General features: G+C 50.3%; 1 protein-coding gene and 1 pseudogene across 1 annotated transcript in view; both read right to left on the reverse strand.

Annotated features, from left to right (window-relative positions):
- Nucleotides 1-13,498, reverse strand: part of CNTN4 (contactin 4) — a 250,257-nt gene that overhangs the window by 66,154 nt on the left and 170,605 nt on the right. The window lies entirely within an intron of this gene.
- On the reverse strand, nt 9,644-9,762 carry LOC112477572 (annotated as a pseudogene).

Consider the following 13,498-nt stretch of genomic DNA (forward strand, 5'->3'; position numbering starts at 1 on the left):
CCGCCCCGCGCCTCCGCCCCCCGAGTCCCGCAGCACGCTGTCGTGCCCGATGGAGCACACAGGTGACACCAAGCGTCCCCGAAGGGGGACGAAGAGCTGGACTCCCTCGCTCATAGATATTAGGCGCCTCCCGTGTCTAGATGATTGTGCGTCTAGAAACAGCGCCAGAGAGGTCCCCGTCACCACGCACGCACGTCTGCGATTCACGGTCAAGGGCAGCTGCCTGCTGGGCTGGGGGTGGCTGTTTTCGGGACTGTCGGGAGCACAGCGCTGGGCAGGTGTCAAGGCCGCGTGCACCGACTAGGTGACAGGTGGGTCATATGACCCAAACCAGGAGCTGTGAGGACACAATCTCCTCCTGCTGAGTGGTTTAATTTGGAGCTGGGACTCTAGAACTGCTGGCGGTCATACAGAGAAAGCATGAAGCCAAGCGAAGGCCGCGGGGGTTGGGCGGGGAGGGGAAGGATGGGGGGGAGGGAGAGAGAGAGAGCGGGAGGCGGGCGGTGGGGAGGGAAGCTGTCACCATCAGTACCGAACCCAGCAGCTTCCCTTGGGCGCCCTGTTATATAAACCGATGATCTAAGATATTGGAAATTGAGTTTTAAGCCCTACGACTGGACAAGGACAATCTCTTAAATCTCTGGAGTTGTTCAGGATACAGCGGCAGTGACGTCGGAGGGAGCGGGTTCTGCCGACGATTCTGCGAGGCCGTCTCTGCAGAACGCGTAGCCAGAAGACGGGTCGCTCGGCCGTGCAGAAATAACCGTGGGCTCCGAGGAACGGAAAACCGACCTGACCTCTCCGTGACCAAACTGTGTCGTACGGTTTCGGCTACTGATTTCTGCAGATCAAAGCTAAGCACACGACAGCCTTTTTAATTTGTTCCGTGGGATTTCTGCGCGTGAGGAGTTAGCTGCAAAGCTACCATTTGGCCTTTTTTGGATTCACTCGAGGAACTTTGGAAATGCAACGCGACACTGATGTGTAGATACCTGCCTCCTTTTAATTCAGATCTTTGTATCAACTTAAACAAAGGGTTTTACACTCAATATTTCCACATTCACTTTTCTCCCCCATGAATATGGGGCTGGAATCTGATCCGAGGATGGTTTCATTTTCACGGTTTTTTTCTTGATGAGATCTCGAAGTTTCTACTTCATTTCAGTGTTCCTGTTTCAGACTTCTGACTGACCCGTGGCTATTAGCTTGATATTGAACTCTGAGCTCGCCCTAATACTCGTTAATTGTGACAGAGTTAGATTAAAAAATTTTTTTGAAAATACAAATCCATTCCTGGCTTAAAACAGGTCAGCCCTGACCTGTCTGTAAGCTCTTTTCAAATCATCGCTGGTATCAGAGAAAAGTCAAAGATGATAAAGCAGCTCGGAGCAGAAATAAAGGTGTGACCCGGGACTTGGTCTGTGGGAGAGGTCAGCTCATCCGCAGCCCAGTAAATTACCTGCTGCACGGAGAAGAGAGGCGGCTGTCCCTCCCTGTCATTTGGAGATTGTGGATCCACAGAGGGGAGGCACGGACCTGGAACTGTGAGACAAATTGAATCTCTCTTTCTTAACTTGAGGCTCTGGGTTACAGCCACCGAAGCGTTGACCTTGTCAGTCCTATAAATCAAAGCCAGTCTGGGGACAGTGGACCTTTAAAAATGCTGAGCCTTTATTTTTGGGGGCTTTAGTAACAGACGACAGGAGCTGCCAACTCCACAATATTCTGTCACCCCACAGAGGAGGGTTCTCCCCGAATGGTGACCTCTGATTTTCTGAGCAGTTCTGCACGGAGGCCTGACTGATGGCGGTGGAGGCGGCGCGCCCTCGCCCGCCTCTTGGTCAGGAGGAAACACCTCCCTTGGGAGTCGATCTCTTTAAAACAGGACTGATAAAATCTGCAAAGCTGGGACAAGGATCAGTAATCTCTTTTCAACAAGCAATGGAACTATCAACCTGTTCGGTTAAATTTTAAATCACCTTCAATATAGTTAGATCAGGGATAGCGTAACTCGCTTAAAATTATGAGTCATTTTTAAAAAAGTTTCAAAGCTTCGTAACACACTTCTCCTTTCTTTCGTACGTGATGGATTCCGAGAAACGTGTTTGAACGCTGGGAAGCCTGAACGCGAGAGGCTAGGTCTGCCCGTCCCAAGCGGGGTCGACACTCCCGGGGGGTCGAAATATGTCACAAAACGTCAAGCGCAGTGAATGTAACGACTGCTACTGCTCGGCCCGACCTGACCGGGGCGATGGTGGAGCTGTCACAGGACCGCGACCCCCGGGGCCACCAGCGACGCACCGGGATGAGGTGCAGTCAGACAATCAAGGCCTACCTGCAATTTTAATTTCTTCTTTAATTAATCCAGTGTGTTTATTTATTGGACTAAACCATACCTTCTATTCTATCTTTTTGGGGTGGTTACTCTGGCCAATTAATTAATATTTATTTTGATATTCAAATTACAGGCAAAATTAGTCAAAACTTTGAATGAGTGGAAAGGTGGCAATGATTCGTTTACTCCATCTATCAACAGGAGCATGAGCCTGTGACCAACGGGGCTGAAGACACAGTCCTTAGCGTCGTCCCTGGCTGCAAGCCTGTTGAGAAATAAATCCTGGCCGACCAACCGGCACTGGTGAACTGCAGACGTCAGCAAAGCGCACCAGAACATTGCCCGATGGGGAAAAATCCTGTTTTGGTTTGATTTGGCTCTATTTTAATAAAATCCAAAAGGCATTTTAACTTTGGTGAGGGTTAATTTTATGTGTCAGCTCGACTGGGCTACAGGATGCGCAGACGGCTGGTAACACGTGACTTCTGGGGGTGTCCGGGTGGGTGTTCCGGGAAGGGACCAGCTTTGGAGCTGAGGGCTGGGTAAAGGCCACCGCCGCCAGTGTGCGCGGCCAGCACCCAGGCCCTCGAGGGCCTGACGGAACGAGAAGGCGGAGGCAGGGAGAATTCGCTCTCTCCGTCTGAGCTGGACCCCCGCGTCCTCCCTTGGACGGTGGTGCTCCCGGCCCCTGGATCTCCAGACTCGACTGGGGCTCGCGCCATTGGATGGCCTTGCCTCCCAGGCCTTGCCACTCACCCCGAATCCACCTCTAGCTGCAGGTGGCAGACGGTGGGACTTCTTGGCGTCCATGATTGCGTGGGACAATTCCAACAATCCATCTTTTACATATCCTTTGGCGTCTGGAGAATGCTGACTGTTACAATTTTAACTGGAATTTGCCTGAGTTTATTTACTTAATTTCAAAAGATACATGGAAACGCTCAGCTTGATTGGAGAGAGAGAATTATCCTGACTTAATGGAAAAAGAGACGGCTTTGTGGCAATGCGCAGTTTTAAGGAGCCCACCGAGCGCCCTAGCAGACGGCTTTGTTCCCCATCTTGAGAAAATAGCATTCTTCGGATTACGACTTTAAACGAGGTTCTGTGGGAACGGACTTACTCCAAGGGCGGTTTCAGGCCGACCTGTCATTGATCTTTCCATGTCGTCTCCGTGGCAGCAACAGACACCGCTATTGAACAGATGCTCTGGTGACAAAGTCCCCTCAGAGATAATTTGCTTTCTGTCGTCAGGTTTGAGTTTAATAAAGCACGGCACCACCTGTGTGTCGCGGTCCGCCCCGAGAACAAGCATCGGTTCAGGGCTCACTGCCCTTGCCTGCAGCGTTCCCAGACAGAGAAAATCAACTCATGTTTGTTTAAACGGCTGTGGTGCAGGCCTCGCTTGCTGTGCACGCCGACCGCGAACACTCTGCAAAATAACCTGGAATGAACCACTGCCCAGGGTCGGTGAGTATTAAACATCGCAGAGTTCATTTTTTATGATTCTTCGTGACCCACAGCAAGGATGGACACGGGAGATACTTTTCTGGGGCGAATAAAATCTTATAATTTTATTTACGTGGTAAGAAAACAACACTGAAAACATCATGTTTGGGGAAGAAAGAAAGAAAATTAAGGATGTGCTTTGTCTAAAATTTGTTTCTTAACTTGTTACCGTTAATCTGTGCTGGGTCTCTCTGTGTCACTGTTCATACAAGACCTAGAGTCCCTTAGTTCCAGGAACCTATGACTTGAGGTCATGTCAACATAAACCTATAAGGGGTTGGGACTATGAACACCTTCCCTAATATCGTGTTTTGTTTTCTGTAGCTGTAGGTATTGTTAGCAACGATCAGAATCAGTAATATTACTGTCAAATTTTAACATCCCCTCCGCATAAAAAATGCCACTCTGTGCCATTTTTGAAAGCTCACGGCCCTCCTGAAGCCTCCCCACGTCCCAAAACCGTGAAGAAAAATGGCCGTCTTGGAGGAAAGAGAGAGAGATGCTAGGGAAGTTTTGCTCGCGAAGGTGTGTGAGCTGCCCCGCTGTTTTCTATAAGGCTCCGTGAATGGGCTCTGTGCTGACGTCAGTCCTTGGGTGCTCTCCGGCCTGGGGACATCACGTGTCCTGTACCTTCGGGTCTGTTTTGTTTAAGAGAAATTTCCATGGTCAGCTGGGTCCTCGTGGCAATCCTATCTCCTCCCCGCAAGCTCTCGCCTGGGTGTCACGTGAAAGACGCTGACAGGGCCCTGGCTGGGGCGCTATCTGTTTCTCCCTGGATGGAGAAGAACACGATTTCTTTTGAAGGAAGAGTCTTTATTCTTTTCAGACAAACCGTCCACAAAGAAGTGCAAAGTCGCACAGGTAATGGGTCCTCATAAATAATTCCCACGATGACAGAACGCTCACGGGACTGGTGTGCGGCTCGGCTCCTGGAGCACAGCCCGGACCTGCGAGGACCTCGTCCTAACTCCCAGGGGAGGCGGGTGGTGGAAAGAGCGAAGCACGTGAGAAAGGAGCGGCGAGCTCTCCTAATGACAGAGGTCGCGGTCCAGGGACCGAAGACCGTGATGCAGACGGGCCGGCGACACGGGGCGCTCGAGGAGCGTGCGGGGGGCGGGGGAGGACAGCGGGGTGCTATGAATCTGACCCACGTAAAGCAAAGGAAAGCGCAGGGTAAGGTCTGAACATGTCTGTGCAAGAGAGTTTTCTGGCCCACCCTCCTCTGATAACCAGCACACATTTCTTGAAAAATCTGGTAAATGAGGCTTTCGTAGAAATCTTAACCTTGAAATAATGAGGAAAGGAATATAGCAATTCCCCCAATACTGACGACCTCAAGCACCAAACCGGATGGGCTATGTCGGTTTTCAAAGAATTTGTGGTTGTGAGTTATTCAAATTGGGTATCTCTGAAAAAATGAGGTTGGCCAATATTAACCCCAACAGGGCATGCTGTGGTGCTTTGTCTCTGTGTCCCAGACCTCGGGTCAAGTGACACAAAATTGTTAGACACATTCACAGTGGGTGGATAAGAGTCAGATAAGGACCTTATTAGAAGTTTTCTTTTGAGCATTGTGTCCCTGGGGGAGTGTTGGGGTGTGTGTGTGTGTGTGTGTGTGTGTGTGTGTGTGTGTGGAGAGAGAGAGAGAGAGAGAGAAAGAGAGAGAGAGAGAGAGGTCTAAAAATAAGGAACAATGGCTATTAACATTTATGAGTTACAGTGATGTTTGAAAAAACTGACGTTAATAGCAAATTGATCCTTTAAAAACGAGGTAACCCAAATAAGAAGTGATTTAGGGAGATTCACTTTGTAGTGGCCAAACAGCCGAGGGAAACGGAGTTGAAAGGAACACGAGCCATCGGGAGGTCTGCATAATTAATCAGCAACCCTACAAAGCACGCCATAAATTAGAGCAACAATTATCCCACTGCGTTCAGAAAGCAGGGAACCGGCTTTCTCCGTGAGCGTCCAGGGGTATTTTTTAACACCTGTCTCCAGCATAATACAAAACGTACTTCGGAACATGTGGCTAAGAGAGTCCGTGTGTTCCTCGCTGCTATTCACAGCCTAATTTGCAAGTTTTCGTGGCATCTTAATAGTCACACAGCAGTTAAGAAAGAAAGAGCGGGCCATTCCTGACGTTTCCCACCGCGAAAGAAAACGCTAAAAGTTCCTGGAAAATAAAGTTTCTATGGATGCTCGAGTTTGATAGGAACCATTTTCCTCTGATGAAATTAAGTATAAAATTTACTCTTAAAGTGTAAGTTGGGCCTTTGCAATTCTCAACCCATTTCTTTCTACAGGCAATATACTCCAAGGCATCCATTGCTGCTGAATGATTTATTTAGAACATTCTAGAATCTCACATAGTTTTTATGTTACGGGTAAAATTTGGTCTAGTTTGGAAGAAATGTTTGGTGAATATAAATTACCCCGTGCCAGTTCCTTGTCCGCTGAAGTTACACCACTGAATTAATTCCAGGTCATTCGCTAGGGTCACTTCTGAGGAAAGGGATTAAGAAGAGCCATATATATAAACAGAAAACCTCACACAGGGCTTTACCCCCAGCCGGCCATTCTCTGACCATCATGAACCCAGGGGGTCATGGGCACCTCAGAATCAGCCCCAAATGATTCGCTTTGAAGCCCATGAGCCATCTTCTTAATTTTGGTGGCTTTCCCAAACAAAACAAGGGGACACAAAGCCCTCTGTGCTTGGTCCGCTCTGTGTTAGCCTAAATACCGTCAGGCCACAGGTATTTCTGGAGCACCTGCCGTGCAAAAGGCACTGAGACGATCGTTCCAGAGGATTCAAAAGAAAGAGGCAGCGTCACTTGCGTGGGTCACTGAGCTTCCTTGTGGGGTGGACATCCACTGCCCTTCGTCCGGTAGTAATAATAATAATCCCAATTTTCCTTTGGGAGGCCACGTCTCGCCCCTCACAGACCACAGAGTTTGGGTTGTTATGACGCCCTCCCCTGGATGCTGGGGTGGGCGTGTGACTCGTGTGTGGCCGGTGAAAGTGTCACATGCTCTTGGTTAAAGTGACTGGCTCCCGAGTAGGCATGTGACCTATCCTGCTCTAAATGAGCGTCATCCTAAGCCCTTTGCTCCAACAACTACCAACGAGGTGGCACTTTCTGCTGGGGCTGCTAAAATGGTAGCTGGGCTGCCGGCGGCCACCTTTCCTTCACAGCGGGCAAGAGCTCACCTGAGGAAGAAACTAAGAGAAATCAGTTCTCGATGATATTTCTGTAGCCCGCAAACCACGCTCTGGAAATTTCAGATACACGAGCCAGTAAATTCCCACTGAAGGGTGATAAAAACGTTCTCAAACTGGATTATGGTGGTAATTGCATAACTTAGTGAATTTACTAAACATCACTGAGTTGTGTGCTTCCAATGGGTGAATTTTGTGATATGTAAATTATACCTCAATGAAACCGCTTAAAAATCCCTGGTAAGCCAGTTCAAGCTGCGTTTCTGTCACCTGAAGAGTTGTGACAAATACAGTCTTGCTGGCGAGAGGGTGAACGGAGAAGAAACGACACCTGTGTCATCAGACGCGGGAAATGACAAAATGAGGCAGTCGGTGTGGGTGCCATGTGATCGTCACCGTCCACGTCCTTACGTGCCCCCGCTCCAGACCAGACACTCAGAAAATACAGTCCTTCCCCCTCTACGTTCAAAACCTCGTGTGCTCATGACTTGGAGGGGCTGTACGCATCTGCTCCGTGACGGGGGCGGCAGGGATGCTGGGGAGCTGTCCTGGTGAGGAGTGGCTCATGGAAGGACAGGGTGTTCAAAATGACCTTGACTGTCTGAGATGCGAGAGTGTTTGGCTTCCCTTTTGGGGACGGTTTTGGAGACAAAAAAAGGTTTTCCTGCCTCAGAACAGAATTATTCAGAGTTCAGACTCTGTCGCTAGCGCGATTTCTGTTTTTCTGAGAAATCAGATAAAAATTATTTGGGAAGAGGAAGCCTGAACTGTCAAGTTCACCATGTGGACCAGGCGAATCCCCTAGATGACGGCTAAGTTCTTCGGCTCACTTCGTCCCCGTGAGCTGTGTGGAGGGTCTATACCCCTACGCGTGTAGGCTGGTTCCTCTTCCTGCCCACGCACTTCTTCGGTGCTTAGGAAAACATTCCAAAGCACGAAATGATAGACTCTGATACTTATCTTACTTTTGAGGATGGAGAGGAAAATAAAGCATATTGTAACTAATTTCCAAGAAGCTTAAAACGTGACTTTCTTGTGAGGAGAAATACGTACAGGCCCACAGAGTCCGTACTCTGTTTAGCTGCTGACAAACCATTTCTGGAAGTGTTCTTGAGATTAGTGCAGAAAAGCAGCGAATGCAATCTCGGCTTATTCGTTCCGGCTGATACCATCTGAACAGAAGCCCGAGGCACAGGCTTGGCAAATAAGGCCGCCTGCCCTAGATCCCCACTGGAAACGGTCGCGGTCACGGTCACGGTTCACAGACAGATGACCCAGCCCACGTTTAATCGACACAACAGGAAGTACAAAAGGCCGCGGGACTTTGCAACTTTTGTTTTAAGTTAACTCTCCTAGGAATTGTTGTCATGGTTTTTCTAAAGCCCTCCGAGGTGGGCGTCTGGGAAGGAGAAAGCCCATCCTTGCGTGGGCGGTCGAGGTGTGGCTGACTTCGCCACTCGCTGACCTGTCTGTCATGCGGGCGCCGTGCGACTTCCTCCTCCGCAAGGCGTTCTGCAGCTTTAAGAGCCCAAGCTTGTGCCACCGGTCAATGTGGACGTTTCAGCAAAAAGGAAAAGCGATTTGGCTGATTGAAATGATCTGTCTCTGTAGATAACATATAATGCCTTTCATTTCATGCAGTCAAAACTAAATTCAAAATTTCGGCTGTTTATAGGAAAGCCATCCAAAATCCATGTCCGACGTGGATTTACACTCGATATTAACACACTGAAGTTCACTGGGAAATTGAAATCCCCAAACCACGACCGGCCAAGGTTTTATTACGTTTCTGTGAACTGGTTTCCTCCCTCCTCCTCTGCAGCTCACGTTCACGCGAGGATCACTCAGAGCCGTCAGGGGAGGACGGTGAACAGGAAGGAATCTCTGCCTTCGAGAAATGCGCAGTCCAGTTAAAGATGAAAACCCCGCTGCCCTCACCAGCAGCCAGCGACAGACCAGACAACGCGGCTAACGAAGGGGCGCACGCAGTTGTACAGCGTCCTGAAAACGTGGCTCCGTCTGGCCGAGGTCCCGGTGGCAGTGACACCAGAGAGGTGTCTCATGGAGATGACTTGACTCTTAGGAATCAGACGTGTCTGTGCACAGGGCGTGAGCGAGGAGGACGGGGAGCCCCACGGCAGAACTGGGGGTGGGGGTGGGGCGGGACTCGGCTGAGGGGCGGGACTCGGCTGGGGACCAGGTCTCGGGAGCCCAGTGAGTCCCGTGCAGAACAAAGGCTTTGTCCCGGGCCAAGGACTTCGGCCTGGGAGGGGTTCCAGCAGATGTGCATGTTAGTATTTCATTTTATGATTTTACTTTATTTATTTTATTTTATTTTGTTATTTCATTTTATTTATTTTATTTTATTATTATTTTTTATGCCTACAGCACCTGATCTCCCATCCAAGTACTAACCAGGCTCAACCTTGCTTAGCTTCCAAGATCAGACGAGATTGGGCATGTTCAGAGTGGCATGGCCATAGACCACCAGGATTATTTTATTATTTCTTTTCTATTCTATTCTATTCTATTCTATTCTACTCTACTCTACTCTACTCTATTCTATTCTATTCTGTTTTTTACGCCTACAGCACCCGGTCTTCCTAGGAGGTCTCCCATCCAAGTACTAACCAGGCCTGACCCTGCTCAGCTTCCGAGATCAGACGCGATCAGGCACGTTCAGGGTGGCATGGCCGTAGACAGGACACGCATTTTAGAGATCACGCTGGAGAACAGGCAGGGAATTAGCCCCCAGGCCACAACAGAAGCCCGCGGAACCAGGAGAATCTCCGCTGAGGATCCGGATGTACGCGGTCAGTCCACGAGCCAGCCGCCAAGCACGGGCGGCTACTTTGATCTCAATCAGTTAAAGGGAACCGAGATTTAGAATTTAGCCGCTCAGCTGCATCAGCTCCCTTTCAAGCAGCCGCCCTACCGGACAGCGTGGACGCCGAGAACGTCCATCGTCACGTTAGGTGCTGTTGGTGCGGCTGGCCGGACGAGGGGCACGGAGCCTGAGGCAGGGGCACCAGAGCCAGGGTGACCACGAAGGGCGCGGGAGGGACGTGTAGGAGGGGAACTGGGTGCTGACTGAGGGGGAGTGGCGGGGGCGGAGCATGAGGATGCGGACATGCTTCGCAGCGATGGGATGAAGGGCGTGGGCGGAAGTCTGCGTGGTGGCCGCGGTGCTCGGCTGAGTTCCAGTGTCTCAATCCCGAGGCCACGCAGGTGGAAGACAATGCTCAAGACAAAGCTTGGTCCACTAATTACGTCGCATACCTACAGTGCCCTTCAGTGGGATCATGAGACACTGGAGCCAGGAGAGGCCAATCCTTCGACACAGAAGGACCTCTGCCTCACTCGCGCTCTGTCCCCTGCCCCCACAGCAGTGCCTGCTGCGTAGGGAGCCTGCACAAACTCATCGGGATGAGCGCATGCACGAGGCCCGGAGAGGTGACGTGAAGGCGGGTACAAGGTGAGGAGCCAGCTGTTACGGACTGGATGCTGAACTACAGAGAGATTATCAGTTTTCCAAACCTTGGTTTCCTCGTCTGCTGATGGAGACTTGGGTCACGGTAGGGATTTTAAAAAATTAACTTACAGACTAGCGCTTTGAGAAGCACAGGCGCTGCACGTGCAGGAGGCCTGTGTTTGCCGCTGTCAGCCAGGGTTGTCTAGTTCCTCACCCCCAGCGTGGCTCGTGTGCCAGCGGCCCCGTGACATCCGGGTGCTGCTAAGAAATGCAGCCTCGCAGGCCACGGCCCAGACTTTCGGAATCGGAATCCTTATTTTGATAACACTGCTAGATTTCCGGACGCTCATGAAAACCAGAGAAACACTGAACCACCTACGAGCCAACTCAGAATTTCAACTCGCGCCTCTTAATTCTTAGAGGACAATGAATGGGAGAATCGGTGCCGTTGCTAAGCCCATTGGGTAGGAAAGAAATACAACTTAAAGTCCGACTTATTCGCATTGGGTGTTCATAACTAATTGATGGCCCTAGACAACTGCTAGATCCCAGTCTAATTTCCTTGCCGGTGGCCAAATTTCTCCAATGAGATGGCCGATTACTTGGCTGCGGGCCGGGATGACACGCTAATTGCTTTTCCAGAAGATAAACAGTTGACAGGACAGCTCACACGTTGTGCATCGGTCAGGGGACAATGAGAGGCAGAAAACCACATTCTGTGTGACAGAATTAAATTCCTAGATGATCTCCGTTCGTCTGGACAGCTAGGCCGACCAGAATAGCGAGTGCAGTTTAACAGGAATAAATATAAGTGTCTCTATGAAGGCTCGAAAACATTCATCGTACGTATCTGATTGTCTTTCAATCGGTCAACAGCTACGTGATAAGAACCTACTATGTGCCAGGCAGTGTAACAGGGAGCCCAGCGGGTGAGCTCAGTGGCCCATGGACCTGCAACTCGTTCGGGGGGACACCCTGTATTACATGGATGTCTAGTCTCACATTCATGAACTCAACAAACATTTCCTGAGCATCCACGTGGGCGTGTCCTCTGCTGGATGCTGAGCATGCAGCAGTAAGACACACGATGTCTCTCCTCTCAAGGACCTTGTATCTTAGCAAAGAGGGAGATAATAAGCGATAAAGCAAATACAGGCATGCGATAATTTAGTTGAGTAAGATGTGGGGAGAATGACACGCAGACACTCACGTGACAGGTCTGTGTGCCCTGGGAACAGAAAGTGGCTAGTGAGGGAGGTAAGACCTAACTACACAAAGCCGGAGAGCAGGAGGGCGTGTTCTAGGCAGAGAGAGACGTGACCACAACGTGCGAAGATGCAGCTCATGCGACCGGAACAGCGAGAAGAGGAATCGCCACACTGCAGGTGACGCAAGCTCGGGTCCGATCCGACGGAACGATGAGAGCACCAAAAACGCGAACGCACGGTAGGTTTCACTAACGGACACGTGGCATCTCGGACGAGGGAGGGGGAGCCCCGCCCACTGTGCTGATGGGGCTGCAGCTGGAGCTACAGCACTGTGACTCAACGTCCGCCGAAAGACCAACACCGTCCAGGAAGAGGGCGGGCCGGGACACTCGGTGCTGCCCGGGGAGCAGGGACATGGGACTCTCGGCCTCTTCACATGAAGTTCAGAGGACGGGGCTCACGTCTGCTTCTGCTGTTTTTCGACTACAGCATCCATTCTCCCTTCTAATAATACCTACGCCTTCTTCCAAGGACACCTTTTCCCACTGGGTTTGATCTGTGGGGGCACAGTCAGGGGTTCTCTCTCCCCAGGTGGCCTGGGACCAAGGCTACAAGGCCCTACACAACCCCTTCCCCCTAAGAAAGCAGGATGAGGAACCCAAACATGGCTGCAGCTTATTCGACTTGGGAGTGGCAGCCTGACAAACTCTTACCGTAAAGAAACGGCTTCTGCATCTCCCGTTGCCCAGCCCCCGACAGCCACCTTGGGCCGCCTTAGTTTCAAACCTGCTTCCCCCACGGATTTTCTGAGTCCCTCATACCCTTTCAGCAAAATTCCTGTTCGCTTGAGTTAGCTAGAGTTGCTCCTGTTAATTACAACCAGAGAATGCGGACACAGGTAGCCTGGCGGACAAAGGACTTGGGTGACCTGGGGACAGGAGAGCTGCCATCTCCAAATATTCGGAAGACTGTTTTAGAAAAGAAAGCTCAAAAAAACAAACAAAAAAAAAAAAAAGAAAGAAAGCTTGGATTTCTCCCGCACCACACCACGGAGCTGGCTTAAAACTCAATGATAAAAACTTTATTTGTGGCTCAACATTTTCATAAATAAAAATTCTCTAAGGGGCGCGAGTCTTCACGAAAGGCATGAATTTCTTTTACCAGGGGCATTTTCCCCAGAAGGGACCAGGACAGGCTTTCCTTGGAGGGGTTTCAAGCATCAACGGAGGGTGGCCTCAACGAGCGGTAAGGTCCAGAGATTCAGTAATTCTCGAGGTTCCAATGAAAATTTAGATGTTCGAATGTAATCGTCTTTGGTGTGTTTTTGCCATTATGTTCTCCCCACCCAAGCTCTCATAGACTTCGATGAAGAAGAAAAAGGCGATGGATTTTTATACAAAGTGTCACTGACAGAAGACGAAAATTTCCAGTAGCGAATCGGTTGAACAAGTCAGAGCGTGTCTTCTAGACCTACTTCCCTTTACGAAATGTTTCTCAAAGGTCACTCTGTGCAGATGACCTTGTTTCCGCCCTCAGAACATGACGCGTGGCTGAGCCACAGTCTGGCAAGTCCATTCTCTCCAGGCCTCTGACAGCACTTAAAAGACTAATAACGGCCTTTGTGTCCCAGCCCGGACGCGGGGCTGCTGTGCAGGACGGAAGGGTGGCTGTCTGCCGAGGCCAAGCTGGTCTGGTTCAGGGGAGGGCGTGTTAAACTCCCGCAGGAACCCCGTAACACTGTCTACAGTAGGCACCGA

This window comes from Pteropus alecto, unplaced genomic scaffold (assembly GCF_000325575.1).
Source record: "Pteropus alecto unplaced genomic scaffold, ASM32557v1 scaffold53, whole genome shotgun sequence".
In the NCBI taxonomy this organism is placed as follows: Eukaryota; Metazoa; Chordata; class Mammalia; order Chiroptera; family Pteropodidae; genus Pteropus; species Pteropus alecto.